We start from the raw sequence: 22,918 nt of genomic DNA on the forward strand, positions 1-22,918 counted from the left end.
GCCTCGGCGAGATGTCCAAGTTTGCCACACTTGCGGCATAGCTTGGGCATCCCTTGGTAATGGATGTAGCCTCTATTCTCTCCCAACACAATCATAGAAGGTATTTGACTCAGGCCATGGTAGCTGTTGGGATCTGCCCATTGTTTAATGGGCACTCTCCACGCACAGCTCCAGATACCGTCTTCATCTAAAACCTTGACTGGTTGTCCACGAATAGAGCAATATCTTGCCAACCATACAGAAATATCTTCTCCACTAACTGTTTCATTAAACATCCTGACAATCACAACTTTCAGTGAATTATCAGTCAGTTTTTCCACAGTGAACATGGAGAAATTGGCTTTACACATTTCAAATCGAGTCCAAAAAGTACTTAGCAAGGAAGCAGAAGCAAAACTTACATCAAAGCCATGATTCAGGGGCAGAGTCAACAGGCAGTTTATGTCCACAACCTTAAAACCGAGTAACTGTTGGATGCACTTCCTAGAAAAGTCCAGCCTGGACATGACCTGGAGAGTGCCATCCTCTTTTGGTTTAAATTTAAAACGCACGCTGTGGTGCCTCCTCATGCCGGCACGAGCAGCCGACATGTTGGAGGCACCACTAGCCTGCTGCGGCTAAAACCCAACAATAAATATACAATAAATAAATTAAAACCTGCTTACCTTAAAACCAGAAGATTCCTCGTAGAACGAGTCGTCAATTAAAAGCCGCTTGTCAATGTACCTCCTGAAGGGTGTGTGTCCCGTGTGACAAGCAACACACGAGACCAAGTCCAACAAGAGGCGATCGCTGTCTCTACCTTAGGACCAGACACTTGATCTTAGCCAAAAGGCAGAGAAGCGATCGATTTTTTTTTTTTTTTTTTTTTTTTTTTATATTATTTCTCATACATTCTACATATATCCATCACATTACAATTCAAACAAATTTTTCCACCTTTCTCTAGCAGCATGTTTGCCCCACCTTTGACAATCCCACCTAATCCTTCCCCTTAATTCAGCCTCCACACCCTGTATTACTCCCTCTGCCGAATTTTTCCCCTTCCCCCTACTTATACATTTCCTTTCTTCCCACAGTCCTTTCTTTATCAAACTCATTATTAACCAAAGCAAAAAGATATCTTTCCCTTCACCCCTCTTGCACCTAATGCCCTCCATTATATTCTCACTAGAAACCTTAAAGCTACCTGAAATCATTCTTAATAACCTCTCTCCCTTTGTCCACACTCTCTGAGCAAAGGCACACTCCCAAAATGCGTGCCTGATAGTCTCTTCTCCAGAACACCCCTCTCTAGGACAACTTCCATCCTTAGCTAACCCATGCCTGTACATAATCTCTTTCACTGGTAGACGCCTCAAAAAACATAACCAATTAAGATCTTTTAAACTATTCTCAAGGTTTTTTGGCTGAATATTCGTCCACACCAACTGCGGAACCCCAACCTGAACTACACTGGACACCCTTTCTCTTACCATCCCATACAACTTCCTCTGCTCCAAACAAACTTCCACCTCCTTACTCTCAGGATATTTACTCATCCACCTAGCGGCATGCTTGTAGTGCCAAGGCTGCACCTCTGCTCTTGGACCATCGTTGGACCACCTCATTACATGCCTCGCCTGATAGGAAAAAAACAACCTAAGAAAAAACCATGATGGATGCTTCAATGGCTCAGCTAACTGTGCTAGAATGGAAGACACAAACAAGCAGTCAAGTTTTAAAGGTATATGAGGCACATCCCGTCCTCCTTTGCTAACAGGGTTGAACATTTCAGACCTCTTCACGTATTCATACCTACCACCCCAAACAAAATTAAATAGTAACCTCATTACCACCTTCCTCATACATGCTGGTAAAGGATAAATGTAAGCTAAATACTGAAACACGGGCAACACATCCATCTTCAATATCAAAACCTTCCCCATCAATGTTAACCTCCGCCCCTTCCATCTAGCCAGCCTCATCTGTACTGATGCAATACGGCCAATCCAGTTCAGAGTTGCTGACCCTTCATTCTGAAAATGTATGCCCAAAATTTTAACAGGGCCCTCACACACCTGCAGACCACCAATTCCATCTAGTCTCTGTTTAAACCTTCCAAAGAACTTGACAGATGACTTTGAAATGTTTAAGCAAGCCCCAGACGCTAAAGAAAACTCCCCAAATAAGTACAAGGCTCTTTCAAGACACTTATCTGACTCCAACAGCAACGTAGTGTCATCCGCATACTGTGATAACTTAACTACAGTACCCTTGCTGCCAGGTATCGTCAAGCCCTTTATCCTACCATCTATTCTGATTGCCTCTGCCACCGGCTCCATATAAAGAATAAAGAGTAATGGTGAGAGAGGACACCCTTGCCTCACTCCCTCCCTTATCTCAAAACCCTGGCCTAACCTCCCATTCACCTGGACCAAACAACTAGCTTCTTTATACAGCGTTCTAATCCATCCTATGAAGACTTCCCCAAATCCCATCCTCTCCATAACCTTGAACATAAACCATCTATTCACCCTATCAAATGCTTTAGCTAGATCTAGACTAACCACCATCAATGGAAGGTCCCTATCTTCAGCCCACGCAATGGCATCCCTAATAAGCTGCAAGTTCCATTTAGTACTGCGACCCACTACCCCACATGTTTGATCGACATGCACTACATGAGGTAGGGCTTTCTTCAGTCTGTCTGCCAAAAGTTTTGCTATGATCTTGTAGTCCACAGTTAGCATTGTAAGCGGCCTATAATTAGCAATATCTGCCCTTTCACCTTTTTTATAAAGAAGGGTCATAACCCCGATTGACATTGAGCCTTTTATTTTTTTGTTCTCCAACACCTCTCTAACCATCTCCACCAAATAAGGGCCTAATATATTGAAAAATCTGACATAAAATTCAACCGGTAAGCCATCAACCCCTGGTACTTTACCTTTACCCATCCGCTTCAATACTCCCTCGACCTCTTCGATTGTTATAGGGGAGCTCAACTCTTCCTTTACATCCTCCGGAACTGTATTTGCCAGAAATTTAACAAACATTTCACTTTTCTCCACAACTATATTTCTCTCACTAAAAAACTGTTTGAAATGCTCTTCTACATATCCACTTATTTTCTCTATTTTCGTCAAAATCACTCCCTCCTTATCTTTTAACTCAACAATTGCTTGCTTCTCTTTACGATCCCTCACAGATCTAAAAAGGGCTGCATTACAACTTTCCCCGTTCTCTCGAGTCTCCTGTCTTCTTTTAAACAAAAACCTTTTAGCTTGGTCTTCATAAATCAACCTTATCTGTCTCTTCAGGGAATGAACCATGTCCCAGTCAAAAGTACCCCCAACATTGTACTCTTCAAACTTCAACTCTAAATCTCTTTGCAAAGTTCCTGCCTGTCTCCAAATCTTCCTCATCCTTCTTTTACAGTATTTAACAATCCATTCCTTTGAGCGACTCTTAACCATTTCCCACCATCCCCCGACATCGCTATACAGGACCTTTAACCCCTCCAACCCCCTAAAAAAGAATACATACTCATCACAAAATTGTTTCTCCTTCAATACCTCAATATTCATCCTCCAGTACCCCTTACCAAACATTAAATTATTCCCTTTAACTACAAACCAAACCATTTCATGATCAGAAAAAAACACAGGCCTTACTCCACCCCTTTCCAAAACAAAAGTCTTAGAAAAAAAAACATAATCTAACCTTTTCTCCACCCCTCTAGAGTTCCTCCACGTTGTTACACAAACCTTTGGATTAACCCCTTGGCCCCCATCTACCAACCCATGCCCTTGCAGAACCCCTTCCAACACCGTCAGACTGCTGTCCTCTATATCTTTCAATTGCAAATTAAAATCCCCTCCCATTATAATTTGCTTATTGGTGGCACAAACTGTTAACAACATTTCAAACATTTCCTTTCTCTCATCAACAGTTTGAGGAGCGTAAACTGAAAGCAATCTATATTCTCCCCCCCTCCACTTTACATCAGCCCCAATCACCCTCCCCGGAGAAACAATGAAATGATTTATGACTTCAATCTCTTTATCCCAAAACAAAATCCCGACCCCTGAAGAATAAACCCCCCCCACACTCCATACTGCTCCACCTCTCCCCCACTCTTTTGTAAATTTCCTAGAATCCTCTAGACTCTTTAAATGAACTTCTTGTAAAAAAAACACATTACACCTATAATTTCCTAAAAAAGAAAAAACAGCTTTACGCTTCACCGAGTCCCTAATACCTCTAACATTTATGGACCCCACAGTCAATTCATCACTGCAGAACATTTATTCTGCCAGTGGAGTACCCTTTGTCTCTTGTCCCTCCAAACTTGTGGACCCAGTGTCACTGACAACCAAATCCGACCAGCGAATAGGAACCTCGCTAAGACCCACTGAATCATCCATCTGATCCTCATCTTCGCTGCTAACTTTCCCCTCTGTCAGCAGAAATAAGGGCCTAGCATTGTCCATCTCAAGCCCCTCTTGACTGTCTGTGGACGAGGATTCCTCCGAAAAGCTTAACTTTAGCATCTCTTCAGCTCTCGCCCTCTTGCCTGGTCTCTCCTTTATCTTTTCTGCCTTCCTAACCAGCTGACTTTCTTCTCCTCTCGATCCCTCTAGGAGGCCTTGTCCCTCCACCTCCATCACGCTTTCCACGTCATTTGGGCGCTGCTCTGCGACTCTGAAATGTTCCCCGTTCAATGCCTCCAAGAAAGCAACCATCACATCTTCCACTTCCTCAGTCGCATTACCTTCCACCGCCGCTTTGGCCCCCTCCTTTCCCTCCACAACCGCCATCTTCTCCTTTACATGTTGCACCATGACATCTTGTTGGCCAACCTCCTCCATCTGTCTCTCTGTTTCTCCCACACCCCATCCTCTGCCATGCTGCCTCCGACCCACCTTACAATCCTTCATCAAGTGGTCTAATGAGCCGCAGCTGTGGCAAGTCTTAGGAACGCTGCAATCTTTTGCCGTGTGACCTAGCTTGAAACACCGCCGACATCTTTCTTCACCACACCTGCCATCAACGTGCCCGTACCGTCTACACCTCCTACAAAAAGGGGGCTGCCGAGAGTAGAACAGAAAACCTTTATCAGCCCCAATGTTGAAATATGCAGGAGGGTGCATCAACCCCTCAAAACCACTCTCGTCAGTTTTTAGAAGAACTTGGAATTGTCTTTTCCCAGTCCATAAACCAACACCATCTTTTAAATATCTTGCAGGTGTGAGGACTTCAGCATAATTAGCAAGGAACGTCATCAATGCTTCATCAGTAACGTATGGATTGAACATGTGCAAAGTGATGACTCTGAAATTGGGTCTGTCAAGGCTTACCACATTGAATTTCCCCATGATACCTTCTTTGCCAATCTTTCCAACTTTATCCATCACATCTTTGTACATTTCCACAGTACTCAGCGTTACATCAAAGCATTTTTCCATTCTGTTGGTCTGCAAGCAGTACACGTCCTCCACTTTCAACTTCATCTTGTCCAAAAGTATAACCCGTGCAAACACTTCTCTTTCCATCATCTCCATCACAGGCTCCTTCATTTGGAAACGCAACGTATTTCTCAGTCCCGCCCTTGGGACTGAAGGCGCAGCTGCACCTGCCATCATTCCTTCTCCAAAGATCAAAAAGACAACCACTTGATCTTAACCAAAAGGCCGAGAAGCGATGACACAATGACGCAGAGGCGGGGGAGCCGTCAAAGGCCACGCCCACCTGGGCCGTGGCGAGAGGGTCTAAAGGTCGCCAACAAACAAGCTCAGCTCACAGCAATACAAGCTCAGCTTGACTGTTGACACCGAAAATGGATCACAGCAGAGCGCACAACACGACACTTTGGAGTGCAACCTGGGATTTTGGACCAACAAACATTCTGCCCTAAAAGTGAGCGGGCAGACCAAAGCGTACGTCGTAGAGACTTGAAACTCTTGAGGGATGGTAGTACCCGCCCGGTCTACAACATCACCAAGGCTCGGCCCAATCGGCCCCAAGGTGGCGCTGCAGCGATCAGAAGTACGAAATGCCTCGTAACTCCTGAACCGTCCGTCGCAGACCCAAGTGTCTTACATCACCGGAATCCTTGGCTCGGGCCGAACAAGACGCAGGCCTCGGATTCGATGGTTGCGCTGGCGAGATTTTCGGGTATTTGGGATTTTGTGAAAAAGCTACTTTTGCACACTAGTCCTAGGTCTTTCGCCCGATCTGACCCAAACCGGTGCAGAAAGATTCCCTGGAGTCTGATTGCCGACAGCGATGGGGAAAAAAGTCGGAATTTCGATTCACGTTGGCGACGGGACGCCAAAACGTTGGGAGTGGGCGAGGCGGGCTTTACTTAAATGGCCATAACTCTCCAACGGAATGAGACAATTACACCCAAGTCGGTACACCTGTGCACGGGCTCAGCCTGTGCTCAGGTGAAAAGGGATGTGGCGACTGGCCACTTGGTGGCGCTGTAAACAGTAAAAACAACAACATGAATACGGCCATAGGCGACTGTATGTCAGGTGATTTTTCACACATGCACAAGGTATTCATACCACATGATAGAACTCCTCATTCGGAACAACTTTGCTTCTAGGACCACTGCTGCCAATAAAAGCGCTGGTTGAATAATGGAGATTATTTGAAGAATGATGAAAAAAAAAACTAAAAAACAGCCCTACTTTTGCAGACTGGTCCTAGGTTGAGAGTTTTACATCTCTCGATCAACCACTGCAGTTCAATTCCCTGGACTTCCTAGGTCGTTAACTACCAGAAGAAGAGGAACTCGAACAATCTGCTCTTTTAACCAGTGTGTCCAGGGGAGAGCGCGAACGCAGTCCCCCACTACCATAAATTATGCAGTCGAGATTCCCACATTTGGGGAATTCGCAGGGGTCAGCACAACCGGAGTGCAATGGCCGAGCCTCGCCCTGGGTGAACCACCTTCCTGATCATGGTGTCTCCCCTGCCAGGTAAGTATGAATTCCCAGGCCTCCCGTCAGAGGCACCGTGTCCCTCTCCGCAATCCTCACCAACGGTCGGACAATCAAACACACACCTGATTCAACTCATCAGCTCATTCGTAAAAACTCCAAGAGATAAGAGAGAGACATCAAAAACCTGCAGAGTCGGGCTCTTTTGCTGTTGTTGTTGTGGATGATGTTGTTTTCATGCTCCGGATCCATGAGCCAAAAATCAATTTCATACGCGGTCACCGGATAGTGGACGAATCAGATGTTAAACGAGATAAGAACAGAGTTGTTGTTTTTTTTTCCCTCTCACACCACCATTACCTGTATAGCATATGATCACCTACAACACCTTTAAAGCACCCATACACAGCAATATACGTTACTTCCATTAACACCTGCTGCCACACAAGACTAAAACATCTCTTTCATTGAACACAGTTTTTGGGGGTGCACCGTTCCCAGAAGTACTGCAATACCGGGTCGATGCGTGGAGTGGACGGAGCAAGCCCCTCTTCCATCTCCCAGTTCCAAAAATCAATTTAATATATGGTGCCCGGGTAGGGCACGTATCAGATATTAAACTGATAAGAACAGATTTTTTTTTCTTTCGAAAAAAGTTTATTGTCACATTGTTTCATTCCATTCTTTCAATATCCATTTTTTCCTTATAAAATCACATTTTTGCACATATCTTAAAACAACAAAAAGGACATAAGTTACAGTTAAAAATCAGTTATGTTGATGTGTTGTGTAAAAGTCCATGTATGTTGTGTGTTGTTTTAAAGTAAAGGTAAAATGGATTAAAATAAAATAGGAATGCAAATATAAAACAATAAAACAATAAAATATGCCAAATAAAACATCTCTTGTACAGGATCGAGGGTGAGTCCCTATCAAGAATGTCCATTCACTCCAGGTCTCCAGAACAGGCCCCAGACTCCTCGCTTCCAGTGCCCAGCGGAGATCCCCTCTCCTCCGGCCCGCTGGCCCGCTGTTCCCGTAGCCAGAGTGGTGAGGGTGCATCTACGGGCGGCCAGGTACGGTGGCGGCCGGGACCTTCTCCGTGTGACCTCGGCCCCCCCATCCGAATAACGACGTGCGGCCCACCCTGCAGCGTTGATGTTATCCTCTGCTCGCACGCGTGGAGGGGGACCGTCACGCGTTTCCCCACCAGCAGGTTTCTGGTGACCCAGATGGCATCCTTGATGTGGTTGAGGGTGAGCCAGAGCGAGGCAAACGTTGGTGGTGTCAACTCCTTCAAGCCCTGACCCACCCCCAGGATGGCGAGCTTATAGTCCACCTGGGCCCCACCCGCTGGCAGGCACGGGAAAAACAGGGGGCCTGTCTTGGCCCACAGGTCCCGCGCAGCGCCGCACTCCCAGAGCAGATGTTGAACGGTCTCCGGGGAACCACATCCGGACCGTGGGCAGGTGGAGTTTTTGGCCATGCCTCTGGAGTGCATGACCGCCCTGACCGGGAGGATCTCATGAGCCACCATCCACGACAGGTCCTTAAGCCTGTTCTGGAGAGCTGGGTGGGCTGCGTTCCTCCAAACGTCTTTGGCCTCACCTAGTGTGAGGCCTGGAACTGGACTCACCGATTCTCGATCCTGCACAAGAGAGACGAGAGACTTGTGATTAGTTAAAACAGTGGCATCATTTGTTTCTAAAAGATATTTCTTTAAAAATTTCTTAATAAAACTATGCTCTTTTGACAAATTAAAAGACACTGGACTTTTAAGATCAATGGGTAAAATTTTCAAACTTCTTAGGTATGACCCCATCCAGAATCGGGTCATGGCTGCTGTCTTGTGTTCTCTGGATGGGGTCAGTGCATACTGGATATGGAGGGCGGCAAAGCGGCTGCCTAAAAACAGGTGGGGGTCTGGGAGGCCTTTCCCGCCATTCTCTTTTTTCTTTTTAACGACCTCCCTCTTGATTCGTTCCCACTTGGACCCCCACAGGAAATAAAATACCGCCCTCTCCAACTTAGCCAGGAATCGTCTTGGGGGACTAAAAACAGAACAGACAAGTAAAATTAGTGGTAAAATCACTGCTTTAAAAATTAAAATCTTGCCTTCTAACGTCAGTTGTCTTAGTCCCCAAAAGCCCAGTCTTTGTCTGACTTTCCCTAACATGTCAGTCCAGTTTCCTGGTCCTCCACCCTCCCTGTCAAATTTTACTCCTAAAATTTTCAAATCCTTTTCTTTAAAATCCAAATCTAGTCCTCCTGTGTCCACGTCGCCCCACGGCCCGAAGAGCAGGGCCTCGGACTTACTCCTGTTAAGCTTGGCGCCCGAGGCCCGACCGTACCAGTCAGTCAAGTCCATTGCTCTTCGTACTGATAAAAAGTCAGTCGCTAAAAGGGTCACGTCATCCATATATAAAACGCAGGTCGCCGTCAGTCCACCAGTTCCTGGGATATCTAGTCCTTTAATCCATTTATCCCTTCTCAAGATCTGTGCCAGTGGCTCAATACAAGCCACATACAGAAGGGGAGATAAAGGACACCCCTGACGGACACCGCTGTGGATATTTACAGCTTTGGAAAGATGCCCATTTGCAAGAAATTTGCTGCTTAAGCCCTCATACAGCAGTCCCACCCAAGCTATAAACCTCTCTGGAAAGCCCATTTTTTGCAGTACCTGAAGGAGGTACTGGTGCGAGACCCGATCAAAAGCTTTTTCAAAGTCTAAATTTAGGACTACAAGCCTAATGTTTCTGTCTCTCGCATAACAGATGGCGTCTCTGATCAGTACCAGGCTGTCCGTGATCTTCCTGCCGGGCACAGCGCAAGCTTGATCCAGGTGGATTACGTCCTCTAAAACAGTCGACATGCGTGTAGCTAAAATCTTACTAAAAAGTTTACAATCATAATTTAAAAGAGTGATTGGTCGCCAGTTTCTCAAGTCAGTCTTGTCTCCTTTTTTGTACAGTAATGTAACTATCCCTACTCTAAAGCTGTCTGGAAGTCTGTCAAGAGTCTCAAATTCTTTAAAAACTGTAAGTAAGTCATGTGCTAAAATGTCCCAGAAAGTCAGATAAAACTCAAAGGGGAGTCCGTCCATGCCCGGGGACTTCCCCTTCTTAAAACCCTTTAAAGCTTTTTCCAATTCTAAAAGATTAAAATCCTGGGATAAAAGCACATCTGGACTCTTAACTTTTTCATCTAAAAACCCTAAAACTTCCTCTAAGATGCCATTGTGTACCTCTTTAGTGCCGTATAAATTACTGTAAAAACTTTCAATTTCCCCTAAAATCAGGTCAGTTGTATTTACTTCCCCCCCTCTAAAAGTTTTTAAAATATTGATCGACCCTCCCCGAGCTATTGTCTTTTTAAAAAAATACCTGGTACACTTCTCTCCTTCCTCTAACTCCCTTTCTCTACATCTTAAAATGACACCTTTGCTCTTTGTTTCAGACAGATCTGACATTTCTTTCTTTACTTCTTTTATTTCATTTGTAAAATCCAATCCATTGTTTAAAAGGTTAAAATATCTCTGCAGTCTTTTTTGCAACCCCATCATGCGTCTTTTTTCTTTATTCTTTTTTTCTTTTCCAATTTGTTTAAAAAACCGTCCTGTCCTTTGTTTCACCATCTCCCACCACTGTGCACGTGAGTCGTAAAAGTCCTGGAGGGTCTGCCATTGGCTGAACTGCACCCTATACTCACTAACCACTTCCTCGTCCTCTAATAGGGAACAGTTCAGCTTCCACAGCCCTCCCCCTGCAGTCACACCCGTGGGGAGTGAAAGAGTGCAAGACAGCATCATGTGGTCGGAAAAAAAGAGGGGGGTCAATGTAGCATCGGTCGGCGGGAGGTCCCTGGTAAAAATATAGTCAATTCGAGAGGCTCTGGCACCGTCACCACTGAACCAGGTGAAGCCTTCCTCTCTTTGATGCATTGTTTTAAAACAGTCAACTAACTTAAAATCTTTGACTATATTTTGTAATAAAACCGATGTCTTGTCGACCTTAAAATCCTCTCCTACCCTCCTTCTGTCCTTTTTTGATAATACACAATTAAAATCCCCTGCTACCACTAGGGGAGCCCTGCCTAGCATGTGGGGTTGCAAGTCTTCTAAAAGCTCATACCTGTTATTTTTTTCAGTAAAACCATACATATTTAAAATGTTAAGATCCTTACCTAAAAAAGTCAGATTTGCTAAAATTGCCCGCCCGTCCCTCACCACAGTGCTGCCCTTCACCAAAACATGGGGATTTTTTATTAAAATAGCAACACCGTCATTTTTGTTAAAATTGGACCCACTCCAAATGGAAAATCCTGGGGTCCAAATCTCCTCCCACTTCCTGTAATTTGTTAAAAAGGGCAAACCACATTCTTGCAATAAAAACACATCTGACTTAAAAGTTTTTAAAAAGGATAACACACTCTGTGCTCGCAAAGTAGACCTCACACTTCTCACATTGATTGTAGAGATAGTGAGGGCCATGAGCAGTATAGTTAAAAATACAAGCATTAATAGAAGGATAAAACCAAAAGACTGCAGAAAGTTACATTAAAATCATGTTATGTCATGTAGCACTTGCTTCTCCTTTTCCCCAGAAAAACTGGGATCAGGAGGGCAAATGCTCGCCGCCTCAGAGTCCACAGAGAGAACCTCTTGTGGCTCCTTCGGTGACGATGTTCTAAGCTTAACGTGCAAAAAGGAGACTTCATTGGGAGATTCTGCAGGCCACATACGGTCTAGATCTAACGAAGAGGAACTATCTAGCCGATGCGATGCCCGCAGCCTTTTCTCCTCTGTTTGATGCAGAGGAGATCTCGCAGACCTTTTTTGCACCTGAGCATTGGGGAGTGAACCCTCGGATTCACCCCCACTATCCACCACACTAACCTCCGATACGGTGTAGAGTGAGGAAGCCGTTGCATCCTCCTCCTCCTCCTCCATTTTGTTTTCACTTCTCTCTTGTTGGGGAACGGCTTCCTCACTCTGTTCGCTGTTAAAACTTGACTCCGCCCCTGTGGCCGCCCCACTTCCTTCCTCCTGCCCACTCCCTGAGGCTGGCTGGGAAATAGAATTTCCCGCCAAAACCTCAGGGACCGCCTCCTCCTTCCTTTGCTCTTTTGTTTGTTCCACATGTGGGGCGGCCATTTTGTTGCCTTTCAGTTTGTTGGCAAAACTTTTAGGGCAATCTCTGTAGAGATGGGATGACTCCCCACAGAGGTTGCACCGCCTGCCATTGGTACACTCTTCAAAAGTATGACCAATTTCTCTGCATTTCCCACATATCATTTCCTGGCATGCTTCAGCTAAGTGCCCAAACTTTCCACATTTTCTACATAATTTGGGCATACCCTGGTAGTGAATGTAGCCTCTGTTCTCACCCAACACAATCATAGAAGGCAGATGCTTCAGGCCCTGGTAGCCCCCAGCGTCTTCCCATTGTTTAATGGGAATTCGCCAGGAGCATGTCCAAATACCATCCTCATCTAAAACCTTGACTGGCTGGCTTCGAACTGTGCAAAATCTGCCCAGCCAGACACAAATGTCCTCCCCAGTCACTGTCTCATTAAACATTCTAACAATCACAGTTTTAAGTGTGTTGTCAGAGAGCTTTTCAACAGTAAACATGGACAGCTGGGATTTAGCTACTTCAAATCTGTGCCAGAAATCATTCAGGTGGGAAACCGCTCTAAAACTAACATCAAATCCTTTGTTCAGGGGCAGAGTCACGATGCAATTCAGATCATCAGGTTTAAAATTTAGAGTTTTTTGGATCAGCTTCCTGGAGAAGTCAAGACGTGACATCCCCAGGAGCTTCCCCTCAACTTCTTTGAATAAAAAACGCACGCTGTGGTGCCTCCTCATGCCGGCACGGGCAGCCGACATGGTGGAGACACCAACAGCCTAAAACTTTAAAAAACAATAAATAAATAAATAAATAGATAAAAAGGTCTTACCTTAAAACAGAACCGGAATAAAAGCAGCTGGATCAATGTACCTCTCAAAAGTTTGGGGCTCAAGTCACTGAAGGACCCAAGCCGGAAAAACCTCCAAGAGGCGATCGCTGTCTCTACCCTAGGACCAGACACTTGATCTTAGCCAAAAGGCCGAGAAGCGATGACACAATGACGCAGAGGCGGGGGAGCCGTCAAAGGCCACGCCCACCTGGGCCGTGGCGAGAGGGTCTAAAGGTCGCCAACAAACAAGCTCAGCTCACAGCAATACAAGCTCAGCTTGACTGTTGACACCGAAAATGGATCACAGCAGAGCGCACAACACGACACTTTGGAGTGCAACCTGGGATTTTGGACCAACAAACATTCTGCCCTAAAAGTGAGCGGGCAGACCAAAGCGTACGTCGTAGAGACTTGAAACTCTTGAGGGATGGTAGTACCCGCCCGGTCTACAACATCACCAAGGCTCGGCCCCAAGGTGGCGCTGCAGCGATCAGAAGTACGAAATGCCTCGTAACTCCTGAACCGTCCGTCGCAGACCCAAGTGTCTTACATCACCGGAATCCTTGGCTCGGGCCGAACAAGACGCAGGCCTCGGATTCGATGGTTGCGCTGGCGAGATTTTCGGGTATTTGGGATTTTGTGAAAAAGCTACTTTTGCACACTAGTCCTAGGTCTTTCGCCCGATCTGACCCAAACCGGTGCAGAAAGATTCCCTGGAGTCTGATTGCCGACAGCGATGGGGAAAAAAGTCGGAATTTCGATTCACGTTGGCGACGGGACGCCAAAACGTTGGGAGTGGGCGAGGCGGGCTTTACTTAAATGGCCATAACTCTCCAACGGAATGAGACAATTACACCCAAGTCGGTACACCTGTGCACGGGCTCAGCCTGTGCTCAGGTGAAAAGGGATGTGGCGACTGGCCACTTGGTGGCGCTGTAAACAGTAAAAACAACAACATGAATACGGCCATAGGCGACTGTATGTCAGGTGATTTTTCACACATGCACAAGGTATTCATACCACATGATAGAACTCCTCATTCGGAACAACTTTGCTTCTAGGACCACTACTGCCAATAAAAGCGCTGGTTGAATAATGGAGATTATTTGAAGAATGATGAAAAAAATAAACTAAAAAACAGCCCTACTTTTGCAGACTGGTCCTAGGTTGAGAGTTTTACATCTCTCGATCAACCACTGCAGTTCAATTCTCTGGACTTCCTAGGTCGTTAACTACCAGAAGAAGAGGAACTTGAACAATCTGCTCTTTTAACCAGTGTGTCCAGGGGAGAGCGCGAACGCAGTCCCCCACTACCATAAATTATGCAGTCGAGATTCCCACATTTGGGGAATTCGCAGGGGTCAGCACAACCGGAGTGCAATGGCCGAGCCTCGCCCTGGGTGAACCACCTTCCTGATCATGGTGTCTCCCCTGCCAGGTAAGTATGAATTCCCAGGCCTCCCGTCAGAGGAACCGTGTCCCTCTCCGCAATCCTCACCAACGGTCGGACAATCAAACACACACCTGATTCAACTCATCAGCTCATTCGTAAAAACTCCAAGAGATAAGAGAGAGACATCAAAAACCTGCAGAGTCGGGCTCTTTTGCTGTTGTTGTTGTGGATGATGTTGTTTTCATGCTCCGGATCCATGAGCCAAAAATCAATTTCATACGCGGTCACCGGATAGTGGACGAATCAGATGTTAAACGAGATAAGAACAGAGTTGTTGTTTTTTTTTCCCTCTCACACCACCATTACCTGTATAGCATATGATCACCTACAACACCTTTAAAGCACCCATACACAGCAATATACGTTACTTCCATTAACACCTGCTGCCACACAAGACTAAAACATCTCTTTCATTGAACACAGTTTTTGGGGGTGCACCGTTCCCAGAAGTACTGCAATACCGGGTCGATGCGTGGAGTGGACGGAGCAAGCCCCTCTTCCATCTCCCAGTTCCAAAAATCAATTTAATATATGGTGCCCGGGTAGGGCACGTATCAGATATTAAACTGATAAGAACAGATACTACACTTGATCTTAGCCAAAAGGCCGAGAAGCGATGACACAATGACGCAGAGGCGGGGGAGCCGTCAAAGGCCACGCCCACCTGGGCCGTGGCGAGAAGGTCTAAAGGTCGCCAACAAACAAGCTCAGCTCACAGCAATACAAGCTCAGCTTGACTGTTGACACCGAAAATGGATCACAGCAGAGCGCACAACACGACACTTTGGAGTGCAACCTGGGATTTTGGACCAACAAACATTCTGCCCTAAAAGTGAGCGGGCAGACCAAAGCGTACGTCGTAGAGACTTGAAACTCTTGAGGGATGGTAGTACCCGCCCGGTCTACAACATCACCAAGGCTCGGCCCCAAGGTGGCGCTGCAGCGATCAGAAGTACGAAATGCCTCGTAACTCCTGAACCGTCCGTCGCAGACCCAAGTGTCTTACATCACCGGAATCCTTGGCTCGGGCCGAACAAGACGCAGGCCTCGGATTCGATGGTTGCGCTGGCGAGATTTTCGGGTATTTGGGATTTTGTGAAAAAGCTACTTTTGCACACTAGTCCTAGGTCTTTCGCCCGATCTGACCCAAACCGGTGCAGAAAGATTCCCTGGAGTCTGATTGCCGACAGCGATGGGGAAAAAAGTCGGAATTTCGATTCACGTTGGCGACGGGACGCCAAAACGTTGGGAGTGGGCGAGGCGGGCTTTACTTAAATGGCCATAACTCTCCAACGGAATGAGACAATTACACCCAAGTCGGTACACCTGTGCACGGGCTCAGCCTGTGCTCAGGTGAAAAGGGATGTGGCGACTGGCCACTTGGTGGCGCTGTAAACAGTAAAAACAACAACATGAATACGGCCATAGGCGACTGTATGTCAGGTGATTTTTCACATATGATAGAACTCCTCATTCGGAACAACTTTGCTTCTAGGACCACTGCTGCCAATAAAAGCGCTGGTTGAATAATGGAGATTATTTGAAGAATGATGGAAAAAAAACTAAAAAACAGCCCTACTTTTGCAGACTGGTCCTAGGTTGAGAGTTTTACATCTCTCGATCAACCACTGCAGTTCAATTCCCTGGACTTCCTAGGTCGTTAACTACCAGAAGAAGAGGAACTCGAACAATCTGCTCTTTTAACCAGTGTGTCCTGGGGAGAGCGCGAACGCAGTCCCCCACTACCATAAATTATGCAGTCGAGATTCCCACATTTGGGGAATTCGCAGGGGTCAGCACAACCGGAGTGCAATGGCCGAGCCTCGCCCTGGGTGAACCACCTTCCTGATCATGGTGTCTCCCCTGCCAGGTAAGTATGAATTCCCAGGCCTCCCGTCAGAGGCACCGTGTCCCTCTCCGCAATCCTCACCAACGGTCGGACAATCAAACACACACCTGATTCAACTCATCAGCTCATTCGTAAAAACTCCAAGAGATAAGAGAGAGACATCAAAAACCTGCAGAGTCGGGCTCTTTTGCTGTTGTTGTTGTGGATGATGTTGTTTTCATGCTCCGGATCCATGAGCCAAAAATCAATTTCATACGCGGTCACCGGATAGTGGACGAATCAGATGTTAAACGAGATAAGAACAGAGTTGTTGTTTTTTTTTCCCTCTCACACCACCATTACCTGTATAGCATATGATCACCTACAACACCTTTAAAGCACCCATACACAGCAATATACGTTACTTCCATTAACACCTGCTGCCACACAAGACTAAAACATCTCTTTCATTGAACACAGTTTTTGGGGGTGCACCGTTCCCAGAAGTACTGCAATACCGGGTCGATGCGTGGAGTGGACGGAGCAAGCCCCTCTTCCATCTCCCAGTTCCAAAAATCAATTTAATATATGGTGCCCGGGTAGGGCACGTATCAGATATTAAACTGATAAGAACAGATTTTTTTTTCTTTCGAAAAAAGTTTATTGTCACATTGTTTCATTCCATTCTTTCAATATCCATTTTTTCCTTATAAAATCACATTTTTGCACATATCTTAAAACAACAAAAAGGACATAAGTTACAGTTAAAAATCAGTTATGTTGATGTGTTGTGTAAAAGTCCATGTATGTTGTGTGTTGTTTTAAAGTAAAGGTAAAATGGATTAAAATAAAATAGGAATGCAAATATAAAACAATAAAACAATAAAATATGCCAAATAAAACATCTCTTGTACAGGATCGAGGGTGAGTCCCTATCAAGAATGTCCATTCACTCCAGGTCTCCAGAACAGGCCCCAGACTCCTCGCTTCCAGTGCCCAGCGGAGATCCCCTCTCCTCCGGCCCGCTGGCCCGCTGTTCCCGTAGCCAGAGTGGTGAGGGTGCATCTACGGGCGGCCAGGTACGGTGGCGGCCGGGACCTTCTCCGTGTGACCTCGGCCCCCCCATCCGAATAACGACGTGCGGCCCACCCTGCAGCGTTGATGTTATCCTCTGCTCGCACGCGTGGAGGGGGACCGTCACGCGTTTCCCCACCAGCAGGTTTCTGGTGACCCAGATGGCATCCTTGATGTGGTTGAGGGTGAGCCAGAGCGAGGCAAACGTTGGTGGTGTCAACTCCTTCAAGCCCTGACCCACCCCCAGGATGGCGAGCTTATAGTCCACCTGGGCCCCACCCGCTGGCAGGCACGGGAAAAACAGGGGGCCTGTCTTGGCCCACAGGTCCCGCGCAGCGCCGCACTCCCAGAGCAGATGTTGAACGGTCTCCGGGGAACCACATCCGGACCGTGGGCAGGTGGAGTTTTTGGCCATGCCTCTGGAGTGCATGACCGCCCTGACCGGGAGGATCTCATGAGCCACCATCCACGACAGGTCCTTAAGCCTGTTCTGGAGAGCTGGGTGGGCTGCGTTCCTCCAAACGTCTTTGGCCTCACCTAGTGTGAGGCCTGGAACTGGACTCACCGATTCTCGATCCTGCACAAGAGAGACGAGAGACTTGTGATTAGTTAAAACAGTGGCATCATTTGTTTCTAAAAGATATTTCTTTAAAAATTTCTTAATAAAACTATGCTCTTTTGACAAATTAAAAGACACTGGACTTTTAAGATCAATGGGTAAAATTTTCAAACTTCTTAGGTATGACCCCATCCAGAATCGGGTCATGGCTGCTGTCTTGTGTTCTCTGGATGGGGTCAGTGCATACTGGATATGGAGGGCGGCAAAGCGGCTGCCTAAAAACAGGTGGGGGTCTGGGAGGCCTTTCCCGCCATTCTCTTTTTTCTTTTTAACGACCTCCCTCTTGATTCGTTCCCACTTGGACCCCCACAGGAAATAAAATACCGCCCTCTCCAACTTAGCCAGGAATCGTCTTGGGGGACTAAAAACAGAACAGACAAGTAAAATTAGTGGTAAAATCACTGCTTTAAAAATTAAAATCTTGCCTTCTAACGTCAGTTGTCTTAGTCCCCAAAAGCCCAGTCTTTGTCTGACTTTCCCTAACATGTCAGTCCAGTTTCCTGGTCCTCCACCCTCCCTGTCAAATTTTACTCCTAAAATTTTCAAATCCTTTTCTTTAAAATCCAAATCTAGTCCTCCTGTGTCCACGTCGCCCCACGGCCCGAAGAGCAGGGCCTCGGACTTACTCCTGTTAAGCTTGGCGCCCGAGGCCCGACCGTACCAGTCAGTCAAGTCCATTGCTCTTCGTACTGATAAAAAGTCAGTCGCTAAAAGGGTCACGTCATCCATATATAAAACGCAGGTCGCCGTCAGTCCACCAGTTCCTGGGATATCTAGTCCTTTAATCCATTTATCCCTTCTCAAGATCTGTGCCAGTGGCTCAATACAAGCCACATACAGAAGGGGAGATAAAGGACACCCCTGACGGACACCGCTGTGGATATTTACAGCTTTGGAAAGATGCCCATTTGCAAGAAATTTGCTGCTTAAGCCCTCATACAGCAGTCCCACCCAAGCTATAAACCTCTCTGGAAAGCCCATTTTTTGCAGTACCTGAAGGAGGTACTGGTGCGAGACCCGATCAAAAGCTTTTTCAAAGTCTAAATTTAGGACTACAAGCCTAATGTTTCTGTCTCTCGCATAACAGATGGCGTCTCTGATCAGTACCAGGCTGTCCGTGATCTTCCTGCCGGGCACAGCGCAAGCTTGATCCAGGTGGATTACGTCCTCTAAAACAGTCGACATGCGTGTAGCTAAAATCTTACTAAAAAGTTTACAATCATAATTTAAAAGAGTGATTGGTCGCCAGTTTCTCAAGTCAGTCTTGTCTCCTTTTTTGTACAGTAATGTAACTATCCCTACTCTAAAGCTGTCTGGAAGTCTGTCAAGAGTCTCAAATTCTTTAAAAACTGTAAGTAAGTCATGTGCTAAAATGTCCCAGAAAGTCAGATAAAACTCAAAGGGGAGTCCGTCCATGCCCGGGGACTTCCCCTTCTTAAAACCCTTTAAAGCTTTTTCCAATTCTAAAAGATTAAAATCCTGGGATAAAAGCACATCTGGACTCTTAACTTTTTCATCTAAAAACCCTAAAACTTCCTCTAAGATGCCATTGTGTACCTCTTTAGTGCCGTATAAATTACTGTAAAAACTTTCAATTTCCCCTAAAATCAGGTCAGTTGTATTTACTTCCCCCCCTCTAAAAGTTTTTAAAATATTGATCGACCCTCCCCGAGCTATTGTCTTTTTAAAAAAATACCTGGTACACTTCTCTCCTTCCTCTAACTCCCTTTCTCTACATCTTAAAATGACACCTTTGCTCTTTGTTTCAGACAGATCTGACATTTCTTTCTTTACTTCTTTTATTTCATTTGTAAAATCCAATCCATTGTTTAAAAGGTTAAAATATCTCTGCAGTCTTTTTTGCAACCCCATCATGCGTCTTTTTTCTTTATTCTTTTTTTCTTTTCCAATTTGTTTAAAAAACCGTCCTGTCCTTTGTTTCACCATCTCCCACCACTGTGCACGTGAGTCGTAAAAGTCCTGGAGGGTCTGCCATTGGCTGAACTGCACCCTATACTCACTAACCACTTCCTCGTCCTCTAATAGGGAACAGTTCAGCTTCCACAGCCCTCCCCCTGCAGTCACACCCGTGGGGAGTGAAAGAGTGCAAGACAGCATCATGTGGTCGGAAAAAAAGAGGGGGGTCAATGTAGCATCGGTCGGCGGGAGGTCCCTGGTAAAAATATAGTCAATTCGAGAGGCTCTGGCACCGTCACCACTGAACCAGGTGAAGCCTTCCTCTCTTTGATGCATTGTTTTAAAACAGTCAACTAACTTAAAATCTTTGACTATATTTTGTAATAAAACCGATGTCTTGTCGACCTTAAAATCCTCTCCTACCCTCCTTCTGTCCTTTTTTGATAATACACAATTAAAATCCCCTGCTACCACTAGGGGAGCCCTGCCTAGCATGTGGGGTTGCAAGTCTTCTAAAAGCTCATACCTGTTATTTTTTTCAGTAAAACCATACATATTTAAAATGTTAAGATCCTTACCTAAAAAAGTCAGATTTGCTAAAATTGCCCGCCCGTCCCTCACCACAGTGCTGCCCTTCACCAAAACATGGGGATTTTTTATTAAAATAGCAACACCGTCATTTTTGTTAAAATTGGACCCACTCCAAATGGAAAATCCTGGGGTCCAAATCTCCTCCCACTTCCTGTAATTTGTTAAAAAGGGCAAACCACATTCTTGCAATAAAAACACATCTGACTTAAAAGTTTTTAAAAAGGATAACACACTCTGTGCTCGCAAAGTAGACCTCACACTTCTCACATTGATTGTAGAGATAGTGAGGGCCATGAGCAGTATAGTTAAAAATACAAGCATTAATAGAAGGATAAAACCAAAAGACTGCAGAAAGTTACATTAAAATCATGTTATGTCATGTAGCACTTGCTTCTCCTTTTCCCCAGAAAAACTGGGATCAGGAGGGCAAATGCTCGCCGCCTCAGAGTCCACAGAGAGAACCTCTTGTGGCTCCTTCGGTGACGATGTTCTAAGCTTAACGTGCAAAAAGGAGACTTCATTGGGAGATTCTGCAGGCCACATACGGTCTAGATCTAACGAAGAGGAACTATCTAGCCGATGCGATGCCCGCAGCCTTTTCTCCTCTGTTTGATGCAGAGGAGATCTCGCAGACCTTTTTTGCACCTGAGCATTGGGGAGTGAACCCTCGGATTCACCCCCACTATCCACCACACTAACCTCCGATACGGTGTAGAGTGAGGAAGCCGTTGCATCCTCCTCCTCCTCCTCCATTTTGTTTTCACTTCTCTCTTGTTGGGGAACGGCTTCCTCACTCTGTTCGCTGTTAAAACTTGACTCCGCCCCTGTGGCCGCCCCACTTCCTTCCTCCTGCCCACTCCCTGAGGCTGGCTGGGAAATAGAATTTCCCGCCAAAACCTCAGGGACCGCCTCCTCCTTCCTTTGCTCTTTTGTTTGTTCCACATGTGGGGCGGCCATTTTGTTGCCTTTCAGTTTGTTGGCAAAACTTTTAGGGCAATCTCTGTAGAGATGGGATGACTCCCCACAGAGGTTGCACCGCCTGCCATTGGTACACTCTTCAAAAGTATGACCAATTTCTCTGCATTTCCCACATATCATTTCCTGGCATGCTTCAGCTAAGTGCCCAAACTTTCCACATTTTCTACATAATTTGGGCATACCCTGGTAGTGAATGTAGCCTCTGTTCTCACCCAACACAATCATAGAAGGCAGATGCTTCAGGCCCTGGTAGCCCCCAGCGTCTTCCCATTGTTTAATGGGAATTCGCCAGGAGCATGTCCAAATACCATCCTCATCTAAAACCTTGACTGGCTGGCTTCGAACTGTGCAAAATCTGCCCAGCCAGACACAAATGTCCTCCCCAGTCACTGTCTCATTAAACATTCTAACAATCACAGTTTTAAGTGTGTTGTCAGAGAGCTTTTCAACAGTAAACATGGACAGCTGGGATTTAGCTACTTCAAATCTGTGCCAGAAATCATTCAGGTGGGAAACCGCTCTAAAACTAACATCAAATCCTTTGTTCAGGGGCAGAGTCACGATGCAATTCAGATCATCAGGTTTAAAATTTAGAGTTTTTTGGATCAGCTTCCTGGAGAAGTCAAGACGTGACATCCCCAGGAGCTTCCCCTCAACTTCTTTGAATAAAAAACGCACGCTGTGGTGCCTCCTCATGCCGGCACGGGCAGCCGACATGGTGGAGACACCAACAGCCTAAAACTTTAAAAAACAATAAATAAATAAATAAATAGATAAAAAGGTCTTACCTTAAAACAGAACCGGAATAAAAGCAGCTGGATCAATGTACCTCTCAAAAGTTTGGGGCTCAAGTCACTGAAGGACCCAAGCCGGAAAAACCTCCAAGAGGCGATCGCTGTCTCTACCCTAGGACCAGACACTTGATCTTAGCCAAAAGGCCGAGAAGCGATGACACAATGACGCAGAGGCGGGGGAGCCGTCAAAGGCCACGCCCACCTGGGCCGTGGCGAGAGGGTCTAAAGGTCGCCAACAAACAAGCTCAGCTCACAGCAATACAAGCTCAGCTTGACTGTTGACACCGAAAATGGATCACAGCAGAGCGCACAACACGACACTTTGGAGTGCAACCTGGGATTTTGGACCAACAAACATTCTGCCCTAAAAGTGAGCGGGCAGACCAAAGCGTACGTCGTAGAGACTTGAAACTCTTGAGGGATGGTAGTACCCGCCCGGTCTACAACATCACCAAGGCTCGGCCCCAAGGTGGCGCTGCAGCGATCAGAAGTACGAAATGCCTCGTAACTCCTGAACCGTCCGTCGCAGACCCAAGTGTCTTACATCACCGGAATCCTTGGCTCGGGCCGAACAAGACGCAGGCCTCGGATTCGATGGTTGCGCTGGCGAGATTTTCGGGTATTTGGGATTTTGTGAAAAAGCTACTTTTGCACACTAGTCCTAGGTCTTTCGCCCGATCTGACCCAAACCGGTGCAGAAAGATTCCCTGGAGTCTGATTGCCGACAGCGATGGGGAAAAAAGTCGGAATTTCGATTCACGTTGGCGA

At 46.1% G+C, this 22,918-nt stretch overlaps 4 non-coding genes and 2 pseudogenes across 4 annotated transcripts; all 6 read right to left on the reverse strand.

Moving 5' to 3' along the window:
- Window positions 1–6,815: 6,815 nt before the first annotated feature.
- On the reverse strand, window positions 6,816–6,979 carry LOC143753331 (U1 spliceosomal RNA). Its single transcript, XR_013207698.1, has one exon. It is a non-coding gene; the product is annotated as a U1 spliceosomal RNA (small nuclear RNA).
- Window positions 6,980–7,413: 434 nt separating this feature from the next.
- LOC143753279 (U2 spliceosomal RNA) lies at window positions 7,414–7,591 on the reverse strand (annotated as a pseudogene).
- A 6,587-nt stretch (window positions 7,592–14,178) lies between these two features.
- LOC143753332 (U1 spliceosomal RNA) lies at window positions 14,179–14,342 on the reverse strand. The gene has a single exon (XR_013207699.1). It is a non-coding gene; the product is annotated as a U1 spliceosomal RNA (small nuclear RNA).
- Window positions 14,343–14,776: 434 nt separating this feature from the next.
- LOC143753201 (U2 spliceosomal RNA) lies at window positions 14,777–14,967 on the reverse strand. The gene has a single exon (XR_013207620.1). It is a non-coding gene; the product is annotated as a U2 spliceosomal RNA (small nuclear RNA).
- A 1,096-nt stretch (window positions 14,968–16,063) lies between these two features.
- On the reverse strand, window positions 16,064–16,227 carry LOC143753157 (U1 spliceosomal RNA). Its single transcript, XR_013207578.1, has one exon. It is a non-coding gene; the product is annotated as a U1 spliceosomal RNA (small nuclear RNA).
- Window positions 16,228–16,661: 434 nt separating this feature from the next.
- On the reverse strand, window positions 16,662–16,839 carry LOC143753280 (U2 spliceosomal RNA; annotated as a pseudogene).
- Between the last annotated feature and the right edge of the window lie 6,079 nt (window positions 16,840–22,918).

This window comes from Siphateles boraxobius, unplaced genomic scaffold (genome assembly GCF_051911475.1).
Source record: "Siphateles boraxobius isolate OS27281-9 unplaced genomic scaffold, OSU_SipBor_1 275, whole genome shotgun sequence".
NCBI classification, from domain to species: Eukaryota; Metazoa; Chordata; class Actinopteri; order Cypriniformes; family Leuciscidae; genus Siphateles; species Siphateles boraxobius.